Consider the following 21,920-nt stretch of genomic DNA (forward strand, 5'->3'; position numbering starts at 1 on the left):
TGAAGTCGCTCAGTCGTGTCCGACTCTTAGTGACTCCATGGACTGCAGCCTACCAGGCTCTTCCGTCCATGGGATTTTCCAGGCAAGGAGTGGGGTGCCATTGCCTTCTCCGACTGGTAGTTTAAGTTTCCCTTTATCTCACCTCAGTTTGCATCTCTTCTTCAATCTTACTTTTGGGTGTTTTGGAGAAATCTTCTTTTCCTAAGAGAATCTTTTCAGGAAAAGTATTTTTCAAACTTCTTGCACTGAAATTCATAAGCATGTAAAATTCCTCTGCTGTTATTTCTTTTTAAATAAAACACTGATCCTATTCTATGTATTGATCCTCAGTCCCCTCTGGGGTATACAAGCAACTCCTTGGCGTGGGATACTAGGCTTTTTTTACCTGCCTCTTTTGCCTCAGTTCCAGTCCGTACTGTGCTGCACCCCAGGCTCCAATCATTTGGAATTATTCTAGTCAGAGCTGTCTCTCTGGCTTGACAGACTGCTGTTTTCACCTGAAATGACCTGATCTCATTTTTTTTGACAAGTGAGCGTCTACACAGCCTCCCAAATGTAGCTCCTCTATTTATTCCCCTTTTTAACATCCACTTTACTAAGCAGAGCTGATCACACCTACCTTTGTATCCTTTTACAATTGACCCTTCAGTAGATGTCTTTCTACTAGCGCATTTACACTGGGTTTCTATTTTTTTTTCTATGGTCCTTGCCCTTTGGGGTTGTGAGCCCTTTGAGGGAAGAAACTTTCTTAATTACGTTAACCACATTATTTCTCTAGTTTTGAGTCTAGAGCTTTAAACATAGCAGTGCTTCATAAATATTTGTCAAAATAATGAAAGCTCACAAAGCCAGTTATTAATCCCATAGTATTAAAAACCTAGGAGTAAAACATAGTAAAAAAAAAAAAAAATAGGGGTAAAAACCTGGGTAGTGTTCAGTACATTTTAAATCTCTGAAATAAGGTCTCTTAACCTTTAGTCATGTTTGTGAACTTATCACATTACAATATTTTTAAATTATTATTTTTAAAATGGAAATGCTTGTTTTTCAACCCTATCCGAAGCAATATTAACTATGACCATTAACGGTTTTTATGGGATAGTTTATTTTTTCTAATGTACATTCAAATATATTCATTAACAATTAAAGATGGATTTTCTGACTGTACCACCTGGCTTGTGGCACCCTAGTTCCCCATCCAGGGATTGTACTTGGGCCACAGCAGTGAAAGTGCCAAGGCCTAATCACTGAACTGCCAGAGAACTCCCACAATTAAAGATTTTTAAACAGCCTGTCTCTACAGCAGCTATAATCAACTTTTCTGTCCTCAATGGTACACATATTATTCTTTTAGAAACCTTCTTTAGTATAAAGCTTAGGCAATTTTTAAAAACACACAGCCACAGCACATTTTGTAGCTATGAAGTAGATTTTTATGACATTTGAGCTTTACAAAACCAACAAAAATTTATAGGCCAAATGAGTCTTCTATTTTTGATACTTAAAGATAGATTCAAGAGATATATTGCCTAACCAACATTTTTACTGGGCCATCACATTTTTATTAGCCTCATCCACTCTTTCTAATATCACAACAGTTGCTCGAGTGGCAGGAAAAATCATCCAGATATCACCAGATCAGTCAATCAAATCATTCAATCAAGTAAAGCCCATACACTTATACACATATGTGTATGTTAGGTGATGTGCAGAATACTTATGAGCATAAACTCAACACTTTCCTTCAAAGAATGTGGAGTTTAACTGGTTCTATTAATATATTAAACATATTTAATCAGACAATTACATATTAAGTGTAATATAAAAGAAGAATGGGCTTTCTAGGTGGCTCAGGGTCAAGAATCCGCCTGCCAATGTGGGGTATGCAGGAAACGGGGGTTTGATCCCTGTGTCAGGAATATCCCCTAGAATTGGAAATGACAACCCACTCTAATATTCTTGCCTGGAAATTCCTTGGACAGAGGAGCCTGGGAGGCTACCGTCCATGGGATCACAAAGAGTTGAACACAACTGAGTGACTGAGCATACACACAAAAAGAACACAGGATTTTATAATAAGACAAGTATTTTCACCTAGATAAGTCAAGGAAGCCTTCTTGATTGAGTTGACATTTGATCTGAGAATTACAAGATAGATAAGATTTAGATAGGCAACTCTGAGACAAAGTTCCACAACAGAAAACCACAAAGTGTGTCCAGTGGATTATGATTACACTCATTTGATTGATTCATTTATTCACTCAATCATTTAATTATGCATTAAATAATTATATGTTGAGCACCAGGTATGTGTCAGGTGTTCAAGCAGACTCAGATAAAATGATAAAGAAAACAGGCACAGTATCTGCCATCATGGAGTTATAATATGGTGTGGTGAAGGGAATAGGAAATGAAGCTGGAGCTTGAGCACAGGGACTTGTTATCTTAAAGACTTTAGTCTTTATTACAAGAGCAATGGGAACCAACAGAAGGATTTTAAGCTAGATGGAGACATGAAATTTGTGTCTGGAAAATAATTTTGGCTGTAGTATGGAGAATGATGGATTGGTTGGTGACTCTAGTCTACTAGTCTTTGGAGACTAGTAGAATAAAATCAAGAGATGATGGTATTCTAGACCAAGACTACTCTGATGGAGCTAGAGAGAAATAGAAGGAAGAGTATATTTAGGAAGTAAGACCAACATGAGCTGATGATGAATTGGGACCAGAAAGATGAAATGTCAAGGACAGAGCCCAGGTTTCTGGCTGGCAGAACCAAATAGATGCAGACTACCCACTGATATAGAACATCAGAACAGAAAAAAAAATTAGGAGAAAACCATGAGTTCAGTTTTCATTTAAAGTGTCCTTGAGACATCTGGGAGATGACTTAGTAACTGTATACATTTATAGGTTTGGAAATTCAAGGAAATATAACTTTGTGAGTTATCTAGTATATTATTTTGGCTTCTCTGAGAATCAGATGCTGATTTGGAGTTACAAGTGGAAAAGATTTATCAGGAATGTGGAGAGTTGATAAGGTAAAAGAGTGAAAAAAAAATTAATGGCCATGGAACGCGTTCACATCATGATGATGTGACACCAGGCAGGACAGACACAGAATTGGATAGTGAGGACTTTAGGATGACACAGTCCTGGCCAACTCAAGGATGAGCCCCAGATCAAAGATTGACATTAGAAGAGTCCCTCCATAGGGCAGAAGGCCTTTGTCACAGGCTAGGTGCTTCCCATGAAAAGCATGGCCTTGCCTCAAATACTGTGCTGAGTTTTGACAGATCTACAGCTAAAGCCTCTCACCTACTAGCCCTCCTCACCACTGAACGATAGGCTCTTTCTTGAAGGGAGATCTAAGTGTCACACATTCCTGGTTGTCTGGTGCTGGCTGGAGAAATCCATGTGGATAAAATACCCTATCAAGAAAACTAAATCTGAGACAATATATGGAGAAATATTTATTAAAGAATGACTGTATTTTGGTGAAAGGTGGATAAGATTAAAATCATGTTCTGAAGTGTCAAAGTGGCATATAAGAGGTTTGACTGATACATTTATGTATTTTATTAAAATAGTTCACAAGAGTAATTAAGTCGTTTCTACAGATATAGAAAAGGCAAAGGAACCAGAGATCAAATTGCCAACATCCGCTGGATCATTGAAAAAGCAAGAGAGTTCCAGAAAAACATCTATTTCTGTTTTATTGACTATGCTAAAGCCTTTGACTGTGTGGATCACAATAAACTATGGAAAATTCTGAAAGAGATGGAATACCAGACCACCTGACCTGCCTCTTGAGAAACCTGTATACAGGTCAGGAAACAACAGTTAGAACTGGACATGGAACAACAGACTGGCTCCAAATAGGAAAAAGAGTATGTCAAGGCTGTATATTGTCACCCTGCTTATTTAACTTCTATGCAGAGTACATCATGAGAAACGCTGGGCTGGAAGAAGCACAATCTGGAATCAAGATTGCCAGGAGAAATATCAATAACCTCAGATATGTAGATGACACCACCCTTATGGCAGAAAGTGAAGAAGAAGGAAAGAGCCTCTTGATGAAAGTGAAAGAGGAGAGTGAAAAAGTTGGCTTAAAGCTCAACATTCAGAAAACGAAGATCATGGCATCTGGTCTGATCACTTCATGGGAAATAGATGGGGAAACGGTGGAAACAGTGTCAGACTTTATTTTTGGGGGCTCCAAAATCACTGAGGATGGTGATTGCAGCCATGAAATTAAAAGACGTTTGCTCCTTGGAAGGAAAGTTATGACCAACTTAGACAGCATATTAAAAAGCAGAGACATGACTTTGCCAACAAAGGTCTGTCTGTCAAGGCTATGGTTCTTCTAGTAGTCATGTATGGATGTGAGAGCTGGACTATAAAGAAAGCTGAGCACCAAAGAATTGATGCTTTTGAACTGTGGTGTTGGAGAAGACTCTTGAGAGTCCCTTGGACTGCAAGGAGATCCAACCAGTCCATCCTAAAGGAGATCAGTCCTGGGTGTTCATTGGAAGGACTGATGTTGAAGCTGAAACTCCAATACTTTGGCCACCTGATGCGGAGAGCTGACTCATTTGAAAAGACCCTGATGCTGGGAAAGATTGAAGGCTGGAGGAGAAGGGGATGAGAGAGGATAAGATGGTTGGATGGCATCACCGACTCAATGGACATGGGTTTGGGTGGACTCTGGGAGTTGGTGATGGACAGGGAGGCCTGGCGTGCTGTGGTTCATGGGGTCTCAAAGAGTCAGACAAGACTGAGCGACTGAACTGAACTACAGATATGTTCAGTAAAATAATAAAATAAAATTTAAAATGTAATGAAGAAAACATGACAAAGAGGAGAATGAAAGTAGGTAGAAGATGGTGTAGCAGGAACAAGTTCTTTCAAAAATCATCTCATAGTTACATACACTGAATAGAAATGAAAACTGGGCTCTGAACCTTCTAGCTGCCAATGAATGAGGAGAATATAATCACCTATGATTCACAGTGTCTTGAGACAAAAACAAATAAACTGTTTAAGAGAAACTCATTTTTCTTTCTGATACTAAGATGAGGAAGGATGTATGGGTCTTCAGAAAGAGTAACATCACATAAGGAAATGGGCAACATCTTCACAAGCATTTTTATAAGAAATACAATAAGAAGTTACATGACTCTGACTCAAATTTCTCTCCAGGATGACTAACACAATTCTAGGTGGGGGCCTACTGACTACATCAGAGAGAGATTTAACAGAATTTAGAGAGAAAAAAATAGTCTGAATGTCCTACAGACAATTCAAAATGGATTAGGATTGAAATCATCTCATAAAATTCTGAGGAACCTTGTCAGAAAAATAAGCCATCCTACTTCCCAGAGAATTGCCTTGAGGGACTATCACTGAGGCAAACCAATAATCAAGAGGTAGATTTTATTTTTTTAAGTTACAAAGACAAGAGCTTTGGCACTACACATTCCCTGCTGTTGACCATGGTTGGAGAAATATCAGCATTTAAAAAATTAAAATAATGAACTGAACCAGTCCTATTTAGTCACTCAGTCATGTCTGACTCTTTGCAACCCCATGGACTGCAGCACTCCAGGCCTCCCTGTCCATCATCAATTCCCCGAGTTTACCCAAACTCATGACCTTTGAGTCAGTGATGCCAGCCAACCATCTCATCCTCTGTCATCCCCTTCTCTTCTGGCCTTCAATCTTTCCCAGCATCAGGATCTTTTCAAATGAGTCAGCTCTTCACATCAGGTGGCCAAAGTATTGGAGTTTCAGCTTCAGCATCAGTCCTTCCAATAAATACTCAGGACTGATTTCCTTTATGATGGACTGGTTGTATCTCCTTGCAGTCCAAGGGACTCTCAAGAGTCTTCTCCAACACTACAGCTCAAAAGCATCAATTCTTCGGTGCTCAGCTTTCTTTGTAGTCCAGCTCTCACATCCATACATGACTACTGGAAAAACCACAGCTTTGACTATATGGAACTTTGATGGCAAAGTAATATCTCTGCTTTTTAATATGCTGTCTAGGTTGGTCATAGCTTTTCTTCCAAGGTGCAAGTGTCTTTTAATTTCATGGTTGCAGTCACCAACTGCAGTGATTTTGGAGCCCAAAAAAATAAAGTCTGACACTGTTTCCACTGTTTCCCCATTTATTTGCCATGAAGTGATGGGACCAGATGCCATGATCTTTGTTTTCTGGATGTTGAGCTTTAAGCCAACTTTTTCACTCTCCTCTTTCACTTTCATCAAGAGGCTCTTTGGTTCTTCTTTGCTTTCTGCCATAAGGGTGGTGTCATCTGTATATCTGAGGTTATCAATATTTCTCCTGAAAATCTTGCTTCCAGCTTGTGCTTCATCCAGCCCAGCGTTTCTCATAATATACTCTGCATATAAGTTAAATTAGCAGGGTGATAATATACAGCCTTTTCCGAATTGGAATCAGTCTGTTGTTCCATGTCCAGTTCTAACTGTTGCTTCCTGACCTCATATAGGTTAGTCAAGAGGCAGGTCAGGTGGTCTGGTATTCCCATCTCTTTCAGAATTTTCCACAGTTTGTTGTGGTCCACACAACTTTTCAAAGGCTTTGGTATAGTCAATAAAGCAGAAATAGATGTTTCTTTGGAACTCTCTTCCTTTTTCGATGATCCAGCATATATTGGCAATTTGATTTCTGGTTCCTTTGCCTTTTCTAAAACCAGCTTGAACGTCTGGAAGTTCATGGTTCATGAACTGTTGAAGCCTGGCTTGGAGAACTTTGAGCATTACTTTACTAGCGTGTGAGATGAGTGCAATTGTGCGGTAGTTTGAGCATTCTTTGGCATTGCCTTTATTTGGGATTCATCGAAATCTGACCTTTTCCAGTTCCGTGGCAACTGCTGATTTTTCCAAATTTGCTAGCATATTGAGTGCAGCACTTTCACATCATCATCTTTTAGGATTTGAAATAGCTCAACTGGAATTTCATCACCTCCACTAGCTTTATTCATAGTGATGCTTCCTAAGGCCCACTTGACTTCACATTCCAGGATGTCTGGCTCTAGGTGAGTGATCACACCATTGTGATTATCTTGGTCGTGAAGATCTTTTTTGTACAGTTCTGTGAATTCTTGCCACTTCTTAATATCTTCTGCTTCTGTTAGATCCATACCATTTCTGTCCTTTATCGAGCCCATCTTTGCATGAAATGTTCCCTTGGTATCTCTAATTTTCTGTAAGAGATCTCTAGTCTTTCCCATTCTATTGTTTTCCTCTATTTCTTTGCACTGATTACTGAGGAAGGCTTTCTTAACTCCTCTTGCTTTTCTTTGGAACCCTGCATTCTTTCCTTTCCTCCTTTGCCTTTGGCTTCTCTTCTTTTCACACCTATTTGTAAGGCCTCCTCACACAACCATTTTGCCTTTTTGTATTTCTTTTTCTTGGAGATGTTCTTGATCTTTGCCTCCTGTACAATGTCACGAATCTCTGTCCATAGTTCTTCAGGCACTCTGTCTATCAGATCTAATCTGTTGAATCTATTTATCACTTCCACTGTATAGTCATAAGGGATTTGATTTAGGTCATACCTGAATTGTATAGTGGTTTTCCCTAATTTCTTCAATTTAAGTCTGAATTTGGCAATAAGGATTTCATGATCTGAGCCACAGTACGTTCCTGGTCTCATTTTTGCTGACTATATAGAGCTTCTCCATCTTTGGCTGCAAAGAATGTAATCAATCTGATTTTAGTGTTGACCATCTGGTGATGTCCATGTGTAGAGTCTTCTCTTGTGTTGTTGGAAGAGGGTGTTTGCTATGACCATTGTGTTCTCTTGGCAAAACTCTTATTAGCCTTTGCCCTGCTTTGTTCTGTACTCCAAGGCCAAATTTGCCTGTTACTCCAGTTATTTCTTGACTTCGTACTTTTGCATTCCAGTCTCCTATAATGAAAAGGACATCTTTTTTGGGTGTTAGTTTTAGAAGGTCTTGCAGGTCTTCATAGAACCATTCAACTTCAGCTTCTTCAGCATTACTGATTGGGGCATAGACTTGGATTACTGTGATATTGAATGGTTTGCCTTGGAAACGAACAGAGATCATTCTGTCATTTTTGAGATTGCTGTACTCAGCCATGTACTGTATTTAAGACTCTCTTGTGGACTATGATGGCTACTCCATTTCTTCTAAGGGATTCTTGCCCACAGTAGTAGATATAATGGTCATCTGAGTAAATTCACCCATTCCAGTCCATTTTAGTTCACTGATTCCTAAAATGTCAATGTTCACTCTTGCCATCTCCTATATGACCACTTCCAATTTGCCTTGGTTCACAGACCTAACATTCCAGGATCCTATGCAATGTTACTCTTTACAGCATCAGACTTTACTTCCATCACTAGTCACATCCACAACTGGGTGTTGTTTTTGCTTTGGCTCCATCTCTTCATTCTTTCTGGAGTTATTTCTCCACTGATCTCCAGTAGCATATTGGGCACCTACTGACCTGGGGAGTTCATCTTTCAGTGTCCTATCTTTTTGCCTTTTCATACTGTTCATGGTGTTCTCAAGGCAAGAATACTGAAGTGGTTTGCCATTCCCTTCTCCAGTGGAGCACATTTTGTCAGAACTCTCCACCATGACCCATCCATCTTGGGTGGCCCTACACAGCATGGCTCATAGTTTCACTGACTTCGACAAGACTGTAGTGCATATGATCAGATTGGTTAGTTTTCTGTGATTGTGGTTTTCAGTCTGTCTGCCCTCTGATGGAGAAGGATAAGAGGCTTATGGAAGCTTCCTGATGGGAGAGACTGACTGAGGGGGAAATTGGGTCTAATGGCTGGGCCATGCTCAGTAAATCTTTAATCCAATTTTCTGTTGATGGGTGGGGCTGTCTTGCCTCCTTGCTATTTAAGTGGGGCCAAACTATGGTGGGGAGGGGAGCAAGATAATCATGATGGTGTGATCACTCACCTAGAGCCAGACATCCTGGAATGTGAAGTCAAGTGGGCCTTAGAAAGCATCACTACGAACAAAGCTAGTGGAAGTGATAGAATTCCAGTTGAGCTATTTCAAATCCTGAAAGATGATGCTGTGAAAGTGCTGCACTCAATATGCCAGCAAATTTGGAAAACTCAGCAGTGGCCACAGGACTGGAAAAGGTCAGTTTTCATTCCAATCCCAAAGAAAGGCAATGCCAAAGAATGCTCAAACTACCACACAATTGCACTCATCTCACACACTAGTAATGCTCAAAATTCTCCAAGCCAGGCTTCAGCAATATATGAACCATGAACTTCCAGATGTTCAAGTTGGTTTTAGAAATGGCAGAGGAAGCAGAGATCAAATTGCTAACATCTACTGGATCATGGAAAAAGCAGAAGAGTTCCAGAAAAACATCTATTTCTGCTTTATTGACTATGCCAAAGCCTTTGACTGTGTGGATCACAATAAACTGTGGAAAATTCTGAAAAAGATGGGAATACCAGACCACCTGACCTACTTCTTGAGAAGTATGTATGCAGGTCAGGAAGCAACAGTTAGAACTGGACATGAAACAACAGACTGGTTCCAAATAGGAAAAGGAGTATGTGAAGGCTGTATATTGTCACCCTGCTTATTTAACTTATATGCAGAGTACATCATGAGAAATGCTGGACTGGAAGAAGCCCAAGCTGGAAATCAAGATTGCTAGGAGAAACATCAATAACCTCAGATATGCAGATGACACTACCCTTCTGGCAGAAAGTGAAGAGGAACTAAAAAGCCTCTTGATGAAAGTGGAGGAGGAGAGTGAAAAAGTTGGTTTAAAGCTCAACATTCAGAAAACTAAGATCATGGCATCTGGTCCCATCACTTCATGGGAAATAGATGGGGAAACAGTGGAAACAGTGTCAGACTTTATTTTTGGGGCTCCAAAAGCACTGAGGATGGTGATTGCAGCCATGAAATTAAAAGACGCTTACTCCTTGGAAGGAAAGTTATGACCAGCCTAGATAGTAAATTGAAAAGCAGAGACATTACTTTGCCAACAAAGGTCCATCCAGTCAAGGCTATGGTTTTTCCAGTGGTCATGTACAGATGTGAGAGTTGGACTGTGAAGAAAGCTGAATGCCAAAGAATTGAGGCTTTTGAACTGTGGTGTTGGAGAAGACCCTTGAGAGTCCTTTGGACTGCAAGGAGATCCAACCAGTCCATTCTAAAGGAAATCAGCCCTGGGTGTTCTTTGGAAGGACTGATGCTAAAGCTGAAACTCCCATACTTTGGCTACCTCATGCAAAGAGTTGACTCCTTGGAAAAGTCTCTGATACTGGGAGGGATTGGGGGCAGGAGGAGAAGGGGACAAAAGAGGATGAGATGGCTGGATGGTGTCACCAACTCAATGGACATGAGTTTGGGTGAACTCTGGGAGTTGGTGATGGACAAGGAGGCCTGGCGTGCTGCAATTCATGGGGTTGCAAAGAGTCTACACGACTGTGGGACTGAACTGAACTGAAACTATTGTGGACTTCCCTGGTGGCTCAGATGGTAAAGCATCTGCCTAAGATGCAGGAGACCCGGGTTCAATCCCTGGGTCAGGAAGATCTCCTGGAGAAGGAAATGGCAACCCACTCCAGTATTCTTGACTGGAAAATCCCATGGATGGAGGAGCCTGATGTGCTATGGTCCGTGTGATCACAAAGAGTTAGACACAACTGAGCACATTCACTTTCACTTTAAACTATGGTGGAGGTAATGTAGATAATGGTGACCTCCTTCAAAAGGTCCCATGCATGCACTGCTGCACTCAATGCCCCCACCCTACAGCAGGCCACCACCAACCCACGCCTCTGCCAGGCGTGGGTTGGACTACTGGACACTCACAGGCAAGTCTGGGTCAGTCTCTTGTGTGGTCACTACTCATTTTTCCTGGGTCCCGGTACACACAAGCTTCTGTTTGTGCCCTCCAAGAGTCTGTTTCCCAGTCCTAGGTAATGTCTGGTAGCTCTATGGTGTGGTTAATGGCAACCTCCTCCAAGAGGGCTTATGCCATACCCAAGTCTGCTGCACCCAGAGCCCTTGCCCCTGCGGCAGTCACTGCTGACTCATAATCTACAGGAGATGCTCAAGCACAGTTCTCTCTCAGTCTCCTGGGGTCTCTGGGTCCTGGTGCACACAAGGTTTGTTTAAGCCCTCTGAGTGTCTCTGGTAGGTATGGGGTTTGATTCTAAACATGATTTCACCCCTCTCCCTATCTTGCTGGCTCTTCTCCTTTGCTTTTGGATGTGGGGTATCTCCTCACAGTTGCTCCAGCACCACACACTGCCACTCCAGTGCTGCGTAGCCGCTGGATCATGGCATCTGGTCCCATCACTTCATGCCAAATAGATGGGGAAACAGTTGAAACAGTGGCAGACTTTATTTTGGGGGGCTCCAAAATCACTGCAGATTGTGACTGACGCCATGAAATTAAAAGATGCTTGCTCCTTGGAAGCAAAGCTATGACCAACCTCGACAGTATATTAAAAAGCATAGACATTATTTTGCCAACAAAGGTACATCTAGTCAAAGCTATGGTTTTTCCAGTAGTCATGTATGGATGTGAGAGTTGGACTATAAAGAAAGCTGAGTGCTGAAGAATTGATGCTTTTGAACTGTGGTGTTGGAGAAGACGCTTGAGAGTCCCTTGGACTGCAAGGAGATGAACTAAATATTTCAGCAAGGAATGACCTGAATATTTACCTCTTTTTTAAAAGAAAATATTTAAAAAGAAAATCCCTACTCTCAATGAAGTGTTCACAGGACATCTAACCTATGGTATTTTTAGCTCTACCTCATGAAATCCTCAGAAGATATAATCTATATTTAAGATTTTCTACTGATTAAATTTTTTCTGTGGTGGTTTTAAATTACATCAACAAATTCTATGATTCTGACTTCAAGAGGTGGAGCTTAATTCCTCTTCTTATTTAGTGTCTCCCTTCTAATGAATACAATACAGTGCAAGTGATGATTTGTTTGAGGGAATATCCTTCTTAAATATATTCAGTAAATATGTTTGTGTTCCCTTTAAATTTTAGTCAATGGGTACGTGCTTCCTGCTGCTGTTACTGCTGCTAAGTCGCTTCAGTTGTGTCCAACTCCGTGCGACCCCATAGACTGCAGCCCACCAGGCTCCTCCATCCCTGGGATTCTCCAGGCAAGAACACTGGAGTGGGTTGCCATTTCCTTCTCCAATGCATGAAAGTGAAAAGTGAAAGTGAAGTCGCTCAGTCGTATCCGACTCTTAGCGACCCCATGGACTGCCGCCTGCCAGGCTCCTCCATCCATGGGATTTTCCAGGCAAGAGTACTGGAGTGGGGTGCCATTGCCTTCTCCGACATGCTTCGTAGCAGTATATTAAAAAAATATTCAAACTTTTGAAATCAAAGAATAACAACTGATTTTAATCTCCTTATATTTTGATATGTTGAATACATTCTTAAATGAACTCAATATAATTTCTGTGAATGTCATTTTATGACCCAGAATGGGATAGTGGGTCAAACTCTACAGCTTTGGGTGTGTAAGCTTGGGAAACTTATTCAACAGGACTGTGCCTCTGTTTTCTTCCCTAAAATAATTGGTGAAAATAATAAAATATAACTTATATAATTGGTATGAATAGTATATAAATTTATATAAAGAATATAAAATAGAAAATAGTGTCTAACATACTATAACTCCTGCTGCTAAGTCACTTCAGTCATGTCCGACTCTGTGCGACCCCATAGACGGCGGCCCACCAGGCTCCCCCGTCCCTGGGATTCTCCAGGCAAGAACACTGGAGTGGGTTGCCATTTCCTTCTCCAATGGAAAAATGATTGATTCAGTATTTGTTTTCATTAAATATATTTTAAAGGAATATTTCTTGAAACAAGTTTTTGGTACATTTGATCAGTCAATTTTGCCATTCATAAATCAGTTATTCAGTGAATCGATTTTTATAGTTTAATTTTCTATTAATTCCTATGCTTTCTGTTGATGATTCTCTATGTATCCGTTGTTTATGACTGAGCTTTAAAATTTTATTTCTCCAAAAACCATGCCAGAGACGCCATACATGAATAAATATGCAATTACTATTTTAAAAGCAGAAATTAGTATAAAAGGTCCTTAAGACTTCAAAAACTGATATTCAGAGCACATATGATTAGAAATCTGATTTACCGACCAACCAGAGAAGATTTCTCTATTTTTCACCCCTAACTGAAAAAGGAAATCTATGAACATTTTGTTATATTATTTTCATGCTTGTTTATAAAGTTACAGAAATATATGTGGAATGTATGAGTTATAAGTAAAGGAAAGGAGCTTGTTGAAAGAAAAATACACACTCTGAATCTTCTAAATGACAATTAATCCAGAGTCACAAGAAAATACCTTCGCTTTTACGGTACTTGTACAATGTTTCCTAATTGCAATTAATGGAAAAATTTTTATCAGCTCATTCTCTAAACTAAAGGGATGAGAACATAAATCTTTGCCTTTGGTTTTGTTGCTAGCCCAAGGTAGACTGAACATTAATTAATAGTTAATAGCCGAACAACTCAGGCAGCCTGTTTTGGATCCAAAAATATTCTTAAAGATGGAAAAGCCATATTAACTGCAGTAAGCTGTAATATCCAGCTGGTTCTGCTGATCCCAAATCGTAGGATTTCTGCTTTGCAAGGGGCTCTGTAAATCATCTAGCCCGAACCTTCTATTGAGGCTATTTAAGGGAAGTTTTTAGAGACTTCAAAGGCTTCATAAGACCGTATATTTGCTAGGACTACTTATTACCGCTAAATCCTCCAAGGCTTTTGAATGTACCCATGTACTGAAGAAATTATTCAGCTAGTTGAAGGTCACTTATTAAAATGTGGCTCTGGGCGACTTGGAGAGAAAGACAAGCGTAAAAGGCAAGGAGAGGCTAGAGGGAACTCTCATGTCAGGTAGCTGCCGCTGCTGCCCAGGCTGTGACTTGGGTGAGCAAGGATAATTTTAGACACAATACACAGGCTTCTAGTCTACCAGGAGAGGAGGTACACTTGATTGTCACACATGCTGCTACTACAGTGTCTTCTAAGTTATGAAACCATCGTGTGATTTTCTTTAGCCTTTCCCCCTGAAAGGAAGCACTGGGTTTGAGAAATTTCATATAAAGAAATTTATGATCTGAATATCCTAGATATTTACTGTTATGTGTAATGCTTGGAAAACCGAGATGCAAAGTGTCTAGCCTTGCATTGGTGTAAGCATGTTAAGAACATCTTAAACGGGATTCCAATCTTTTTACACATCCCTTCTGTCCTCCAGCCTCTCATGCTCCCTGAATTTATCGTCCATCCTATCTCTCCCACGTGGAGCCCACCAGACATTTCACCACCTCCTCACCATTGTCAGCCTCCTGTGAAAGGTAGTTTGTCTTTTACCGTTTCCCTCGAGAGTTGACCGAGTGGATTTAGACGTGTTTCTCTCAGAGAGTAGGGAGCAGGAGAAGTTAAATGGGATATGCCCCAATGCATTTTCACTGGGGACTGGGGTGGGGCATGAGATGGTGAAGGAAAGGGTACAAATTTCATACATAAATTCCTGTCCCATTGGAGGTTATGTAAACTGTCAAACCACGTATGCAATCTCTCTGATTAGCTCTGCTGCTTCTACTCTGTGGTAACTGACATTTGAACCTATCAATCAACTACAAAGGTAATTCAAGCATTTGCAACTTGTCAATGCCCTGATTGGTCAGGCACAGAGTTGATACCTTATGATGGTTGGTTATCAGAACTAAGTTCCTTAATTTGATTTGTGGTTTGTGCCTAACAATAAAATGATAAGGTTATACTCATATTAAGAATATTATGGGTACCCTTGCACCAGGTTATGGATTAAAATAAAGGCAGACAGTTTTGTAGCTTGTCTTGCATACGGCTCTCTCTTTGGGGCTGTTTATTAAAAAGATTAAAGCTACATTTTGGGGAGCCAGTCAGATTTAGACAGACAGTTCTAAATGTTGCCTGTCTCTTTTTTTCTTTCTCTCTATTGGCACGCATGACTAAGTAGCTCCTACATTGCATGGGAACTGGGTATGTATTACATTTGCAATTAACTTTTCAGTTATGGCTAACCTAGACACCATATTAAAAAGCAGAAACATTACTTTACCAACAAAGGTCTGTCTAGTCAAGGCTATGGTTTTTCCAGTAGTCATGTATGGATGTGAGAGTTGGACTATAAAGAAAGCTGAGCACCGAAGAATTGATGCTTTTGAACTGTGGTGTTGGAGAAGACTTTTGAGAGTCCTTGGACTGCAAGGAGATCCAACCAGTCCATTCTAAAGGAGATCAGTCCTGGGTGTTCTTTGGAAGGACTGATGCTAAAGCTGAAACTCCAATACTCTGGCCACCTAATGTAAAGAGCTGACTCACTGAAAAAGACCTTGATGCTGGGAGAGATTGAAGGTGGGAGGAGAAGGGGATGACAGAGGATGAGATAGTTGGTTGGCATCACTGACTCAACGGACATGAGTTTGAGTAAATTCTGGGAGTTGGTGATGGACAGGGAGACCTGACGTGCTGCAGTCCATGGGGTCACAAAGAGTCGGACAGGACTGAGCTACTGAACTGAACTGAGCTGAACTTTCAGGTTTTCAGGAAAGGAAGCCTGGATTTAGTATTGGGTTACTGGGAAGACAATCTTTATCTAGAAAAAAAAATGGAATTAAATTAGTATGGTCAACAGCAATTCATTATTTTCCTGTTCATAATCTTTTAAAATAAATTTGGATTTCTCTCTCAAGGCCTCAAGTATATCTAAAATTCTCAAAGATGATGATAAGAACGTAAAAAGGGAGTTCCAGAAGACAATTTGGAGATGCCTACAAGGGGAAGGGAGAAGGAAATGGCAACCCACTCCAGTGTTCTTGCCTGGAGAATCCCGTAGACAGAGGAGCCTGGTGGGCTGCTGTCTATGGGGTCGCACAGAGTCAGACACGACTGAGGCAACTTAGCAGCAGCAGCAGCAGCACAGGGGGAAATTTGAGGGCATCTATTTTGTGAGACTGCCTATAAGAGCGGTCGAGAAGCTGATGGATGAATTGTGGTTCTGATTGGGCTGACAGAGATTTGGAGACAACTTGCTTCTGTTTTTGTATATTTGACAGGTTACTATTACAATTTGTGGGTATTGGTTTACATAGAATGTCACTCTTGAGAGCCTAAGAAAATCAACCTTTTAAGTTTAGTATGGTTCTCTGCGGAGGTCTTCTAAGGTCCTCTGTATAGTAGCAATGTTCAAGGACCACCCTCTATTACCATTCAAGAAGACACAATTATATATATGTTACTAAGCAGGACCTGCCTATGAGATGAAGTTCCAGGTTTGTAAAAGAATAAAGGAAGCTGACTGAACTCTAAATAGTGTTTTTTACCAAGAGGTACTCATGACTACATCTGGTTCCCATAAGCAACTTTTGGCTTTTATGGTTCTTTCAGATTAGTTTTTTCGTGGAGGAGGTGTAATCTTGTAGTAGAGTTACTTGCATAATTATCTACTATGTCTACAGCTTTTTTTATAGCACCACTGATTTCAGAATTTGGTATACTTTGCTTACTCTCTACCATACTCAATTTTATACATTCAATTCAATGTAACAGATGTTTATAGAACATAGCAATAAATGCTAGAAAACCAGAGTAAAACAAAATGTAGTACAGGAATTGATTGTTTGATGTCTTATAGATGCACAGGCGATAGTGTAACTGTGCTTTTAACTGTGTTCATTCAAAGTAGTTACTGTGTTTTATTGATTTTCAGAGTTTTGCTTTATGTTTGTTTCCTAGAACCAGTTTGACTATGTTGCTAAGGAGTCCAAGAAGAAGCCAATATTGGATTTGTAAGAACAGTTACCTTTGTGACTTACGGTTCTTTTACAAGCATATATCAGCTTTCTTTTTATTTACTCCTGATGCTCTTGTTTGGCTAGCTGGCTTGTTTCATAACTTAACCTGACCCCAGGACCCAAAGAATCTCAGTCTTTCTTGCACTGGTTTTCAAAATCTACTCCCATAAAAGCCCTTTCGCTGATCACACTGCCTGCCAGGGACTGCCTCAGAAAGATAATAGGGCACCATCCTGACCCAGGTCTTGGGCCTCTGATATGCCAAGCCCTGTCCTGTCCGGGCCTGACACATGATACTCTCTTCTGCAATCACAAGTGTGGCTTGGAAATTGGTGTTTTTGCATACTTAAATGTGTGAATGTGGTACCTTGTAGTCACTAGCACATATGCATAGAGCAGTTTTAGAGGACTGATTCTGTTTTTCGTTTCCCAGAAGTCACTATCATGTAGATTTTCTGAGAAACGTTTGTAAGTAACAGGATAATGTACCGGTTTTTGTCTTTTTTGTTTCCTGTTCTTATTCCATGCTGTGATGTTGCCCTTCTTGAGAGACAATGATGCCAGATAGTGGAATGGACAGGCTGAACACAAGAATCAGAAGGAAGTGGTTTCCCTAGCAACAATAACCATGCAAGGGGAGCCATAATACTTATCCACTACTCATGTCTCTTCCTCTGGTTTAAATAACACAGAGGATCTAAATGCTAAGTATCTGATTCTGAATCACTTCTAGTGGATGGAATTATGGCAAATCAACACACTCTAAAAAGAATTTGGAAGTTTGACGAGTGCCATATACTTTCCCATGTTAATAGACACCTTCTAAAGTATCTCCTTCCTATTGTGTGTTGTTGCTTTTGTACTTTTCATGACATGAAGCTGAGATATAGTTTTCTCCTCAAAGAAAAGGCAAGCAAAGAATTTGCAAAAATACCAGATTTTAAAAAAATCATAAGAAAACTCTCATTATATCTCTTACATTTCAAAATTATCCTCCCTACAGTGGCCAAAAACAATCTGTAGATGAAACGATATAATGATAATAAAGGCCAGGAAGTTACTCTAAGTTAATAACTTCATTCTAGTTCTTCCTGGTGCTTTTTTAAGAAGTCTTTGCTCTTCTCTGAATTTTGCACTTATTTTACTGATGGCTTGACGTGAGTGTATTATTATTCTGATGTGATTATTAGTCATTGCTGATTAAATATTTATTAAGTGGGAAGAATGGTGTGTTAAATAATGCTCTCCGTATTTGCTGATCAGCACTTCACACAAAGACACACACACACACATATCTATCTCATCCCACACAACCAGGTATAATTTTGGTATCTGACAATTACACACAGCCTAAAGTCAAAAAACTGTCATTGTATCTGAAAACAACTAACTATTGATGAAAGAAATGACCACTTTTTAAAATACTACCTCTCAAACACTGACCCAACTTTGAAAAATCAGTCACTACCCATTATTTTCTTAACTTCTGACTTAAAACTGATGAAATCTAAAGTAATGAATAGTTACATATTCCTGAACAAAAATTCACTGAGCTAAACTGGGTAAAAGTATAGGACAAGGCTATCTAATAGAAATATAATCTGAGTTACAAACACAAGCTACATATGAAATTTTAAATTTTCTAATAGCTGCTTTTATTAAAAAAAGGAAGAACAGATGAAATTAATGTTAATAGCATCTTAAGCAAATATCTAAAATATTATCATTTCCATATGTAACTAACGTAAGAATTACTAGTGAGGTTTTACACTGGATTTTTCATACTCAGTCTTCAACATCTGAGTTGTATTTTACATTTATGCACATCTTAGTTTGGCCCAGCCATATTTCTAGTGCTTAACAGCCACATGTAGCTGGTGGTTACCATGTGGGACAGCACAGGTCTAGAACATCAGATATCACAAAAGGCATATGAGTTTCTTTCAGTTTCTTAAAAGTTAAAATGCTGACCCTATAGGTAAGATTTAAGTAAAATAAGTGAAAAAAAAAAGTATTTCTTGAGCTATCTGGAAAAGTTAATAAATTGGCAATGTTTTCAGGATTCAATAATAGGTGCTCCTGAAAAAAAAGTTTAAATAATCAATAATAAGAACTTTTCCAAAGTTCTTCCCAGAGATCTTAATTAAGTTGATGATAATATGATTTCAGAGACTAGAAAGCAGTGGCAAATTTGTAATTCTGTTAATCCCATAAGACATTCTTGGAAAAAAATTCTTTGCAGATTTAGTATATCAGGTTGTTGAGTTAGAATAGCAGAATTGAGAATATCTTGCAGAAACCAGCTTTTTGCTGAATTTCTTTATAACTAAAATCTGAGGGATGTAAATATACACTATGGACTGAGTGACTAAACTGAGGAAACCATTAAGATTTTTTAAAGGAGGTTTCATTCCAATCTCGTCAATTACAGAGAGATATTTGCCTTTTCTGAATGATATTACAGAGAAGAAACAGAGAAAGAAAGGGTATGAATGGTTTAGCTCTGCCAACTGGCTGAGTCAAGAAAATGCCTTTTACTCTCTTACTCTCTGTTTGCTGTAATATTTAGAGATCACTTTTAGAAAGACTGGTTAGCAGGAATCACATGCAAATTTTTAATAATTTCCAAGGATATCATAAGTACAAAGATATTTGGAATAAATAAGGAACTATTATGTGAGCTCACAAACTCATTTATAAGCTTTCTATTCTCAAAAAAGTTTGAGACAAGTGTTTCATTTGGCAATTCCCCTACTTACCATTTATTAATTCTATTAACGGTCAAACATGATTTCTGAGAACCTATTCTCATTAGACAACTTGAACAAGTCCAAATTGTCAATGATTAATAATAACCAACTTGTGAATTCAAGTGAAAAATTATCTATTATAAAATGGATCAGACTAATAGAAGAACTAGATTTCTACATGTTCAGGGATGAAAGTGTCTTGTGAGATACAAAAACAAACAGCAATAATTGGGGGTATGTTACCATTACATCCTTATTTGCTTCATTTACTGAGCCAATCAGTATTTTTTTAGAACTCTATAAACAATTTAGAACTACTATAAACAAATTGCTTTTCTTAGAGGAAGTGGGAACTCAAAGACAAATCAAATGTGAATTCTACGTTTACGGATTTATAATGTAGTGGGTGGAAAAAAGACCATAAACAACTACAGAGGAGATCTAAGAATTTTGAGAGCTCTGAAGACTGGAGAAAGATCAATCACCTCAGATATGCAGATGACACCACCCTTATGGCAGAAAGTGAAGAAGTACTAAAGAGCCTCTTAATGAAAGTGAAAGAGGAGACTGAAAAAGTTGGCTTAAAGCTCAACATTCAGAAAACTAAGATCATGGCATCCGGACCCATCACTTCATGGCAAATAGATGGGGAAACAATGAAAACGGTGACAAACTTTATTTTTTGGGGGGCTTCAAAATCACTGCAGATGGTGACTGCAGTCCTGAAATTAAAAGATGCTTGCTCCTTGGAAGGAAAGCTATGACCAACCTAGACAGCATATTAAAAAGCAGAGACATGACTTTGCCAATAGAGGTCCATCTAGTCAAAGCTATGGTTTTTCCAGTAGTCATGTATGGATGTGAGAGTTGGACTGTGAAGAAAGCTGAGGGCTGAAGAATTGATGCTTTTGAACCGTGGTGTTGGAGAAGACTCTTGAGAGTCCCTTGGACTGCAAGGAGATCCAACCAGTCCATCCTAAAGTAGATCAGTTCTGAGTGTTCATTGGAAGGACTGATGTTGAAGCTGAAACCCCAATACTTTGGCCATCTGATGCAAAGAACTGACTCATTTGAAAAGACCCTGATGCTGGAAAAGATTGAAGGTGGGAGGAGAAGGGGGTGACAGAGGATGAGATGGTTGGATGGCATCACCAACTCAACAGACATGAGTTTGAATAAACTCCAGGAGCTGGTGACGGACAGGGAGGCCTGGCGTGCTGCAGTCAATGGGGTCACAAAGAGTCAGACACAACTGAGTGACTGAACTGAACTGAAGACTGGAAATCAGCTTCAAGGGTAGGAGCTGGTATTGTCAGGAAAGGAGGCAGAGCCACTTTCCAGCAGTAGATTTAAGTAGATTTGAGCTGGGCCTTTATGAATGGAATGAACTGAGTCTTCGGTAGAGAAAATGCCAGCAAAGGCAAGACTCTTGCAGGAACACAGGAAAAAAATCTGATCTGGAACTAGTGATATTTGTCTATACATTTTTCAAAGATCTTGTTCTGCACGGAAAAAGTTTTACCACATTAAGGTTTAGCCAGAAAAAAAGGAAAATAATTTATTTGTAGCAAATGGGAAAAAAGCTTAGTTTAAATAATATGAATTATAATTTGATATTATCAGTAAAAAAAAAGTTTTCCAGTAAACTTTGGCTTTATATTATTATTTTATAGCTGATATTATGCTGATATTATGATATTATGCTTTTATGTTATCTATATCAGAGTTACAGACAATTTTCTTAGCAATTTCTTATATTATTTATAATTTTCCTAGTGATTTCTTATATTACTTATATGTTCACACCAAGTGTCTAAGATTCCTTGATGATTTATATTGTGGCCAATACATGTTGTTGTCAGATTTGTAAATTTATGCCAATGATAATGTTAAATGATAGCAAATTATTTGTAATTTACATTTTCCTAACAACTAATAATTGTTATGAAACTCTTTTGCTATGTTTATAAGCTATGAATATTTTCTCTTCTATGCAATATCTGCTTTCTTTTTTGTGGCCTTGTTTTCTACTGAATCTTCTTTTATCTTCTTTTTATTTATGAGTTTTTCAGTACCTAGTTCCTAATCATTTTCAAACAAAATGTCTCTTTGCTGAAAATATTTCAGTTTGTAGTATATTTTTGTTTCCTTCATATGTATTTTGAGGAAAAGAAACTCTTAATTTTAATGCAGTTAAAGTTAGCAGTCTCTTCTTATACTTTATAATTATTATTTTTTGTGCACTGCTTAAAAAATTCATCCCTATCCTGAGGT

General features: G+C 39.0%; 1 protein-coding gene and 1 non-coding gene across 2 annotated transcripts in view; one reads left to right on the forward strand and one right to left on the reverse strand.

Moving 5' to 3' along the window:
* CCNH (cyclin H) overlaps positions 1–21,920 on the reverse strand; it is a 247,853-nt gene that overhangs the window by 87,618 nt on the left and 138,315 nt on the right. The window lies entirely within an intron of this gene.
* On the forward strand, positions 10,506–10,578 carry TRNAL-AAG (transfer RNA leucine (anticodon AAG)). Its single transcript has one exon. It is a non-coding gene; the product is annotated as a tRNA-Leu (tRNA).

This window comes from Bos mutus, chromosome 7 (genome assembly GCF_027580195.1).
Source record: "Bos mutus isolate GX-2022 chromosome 7, NWIPB_WYAK_1.1, whole genome shotgun sequence".
NCBI lineage: Eukaryota > Metazoa > Chordata > Mammalia > Artiodactyla > Bovidae > Bos > Bos mutus.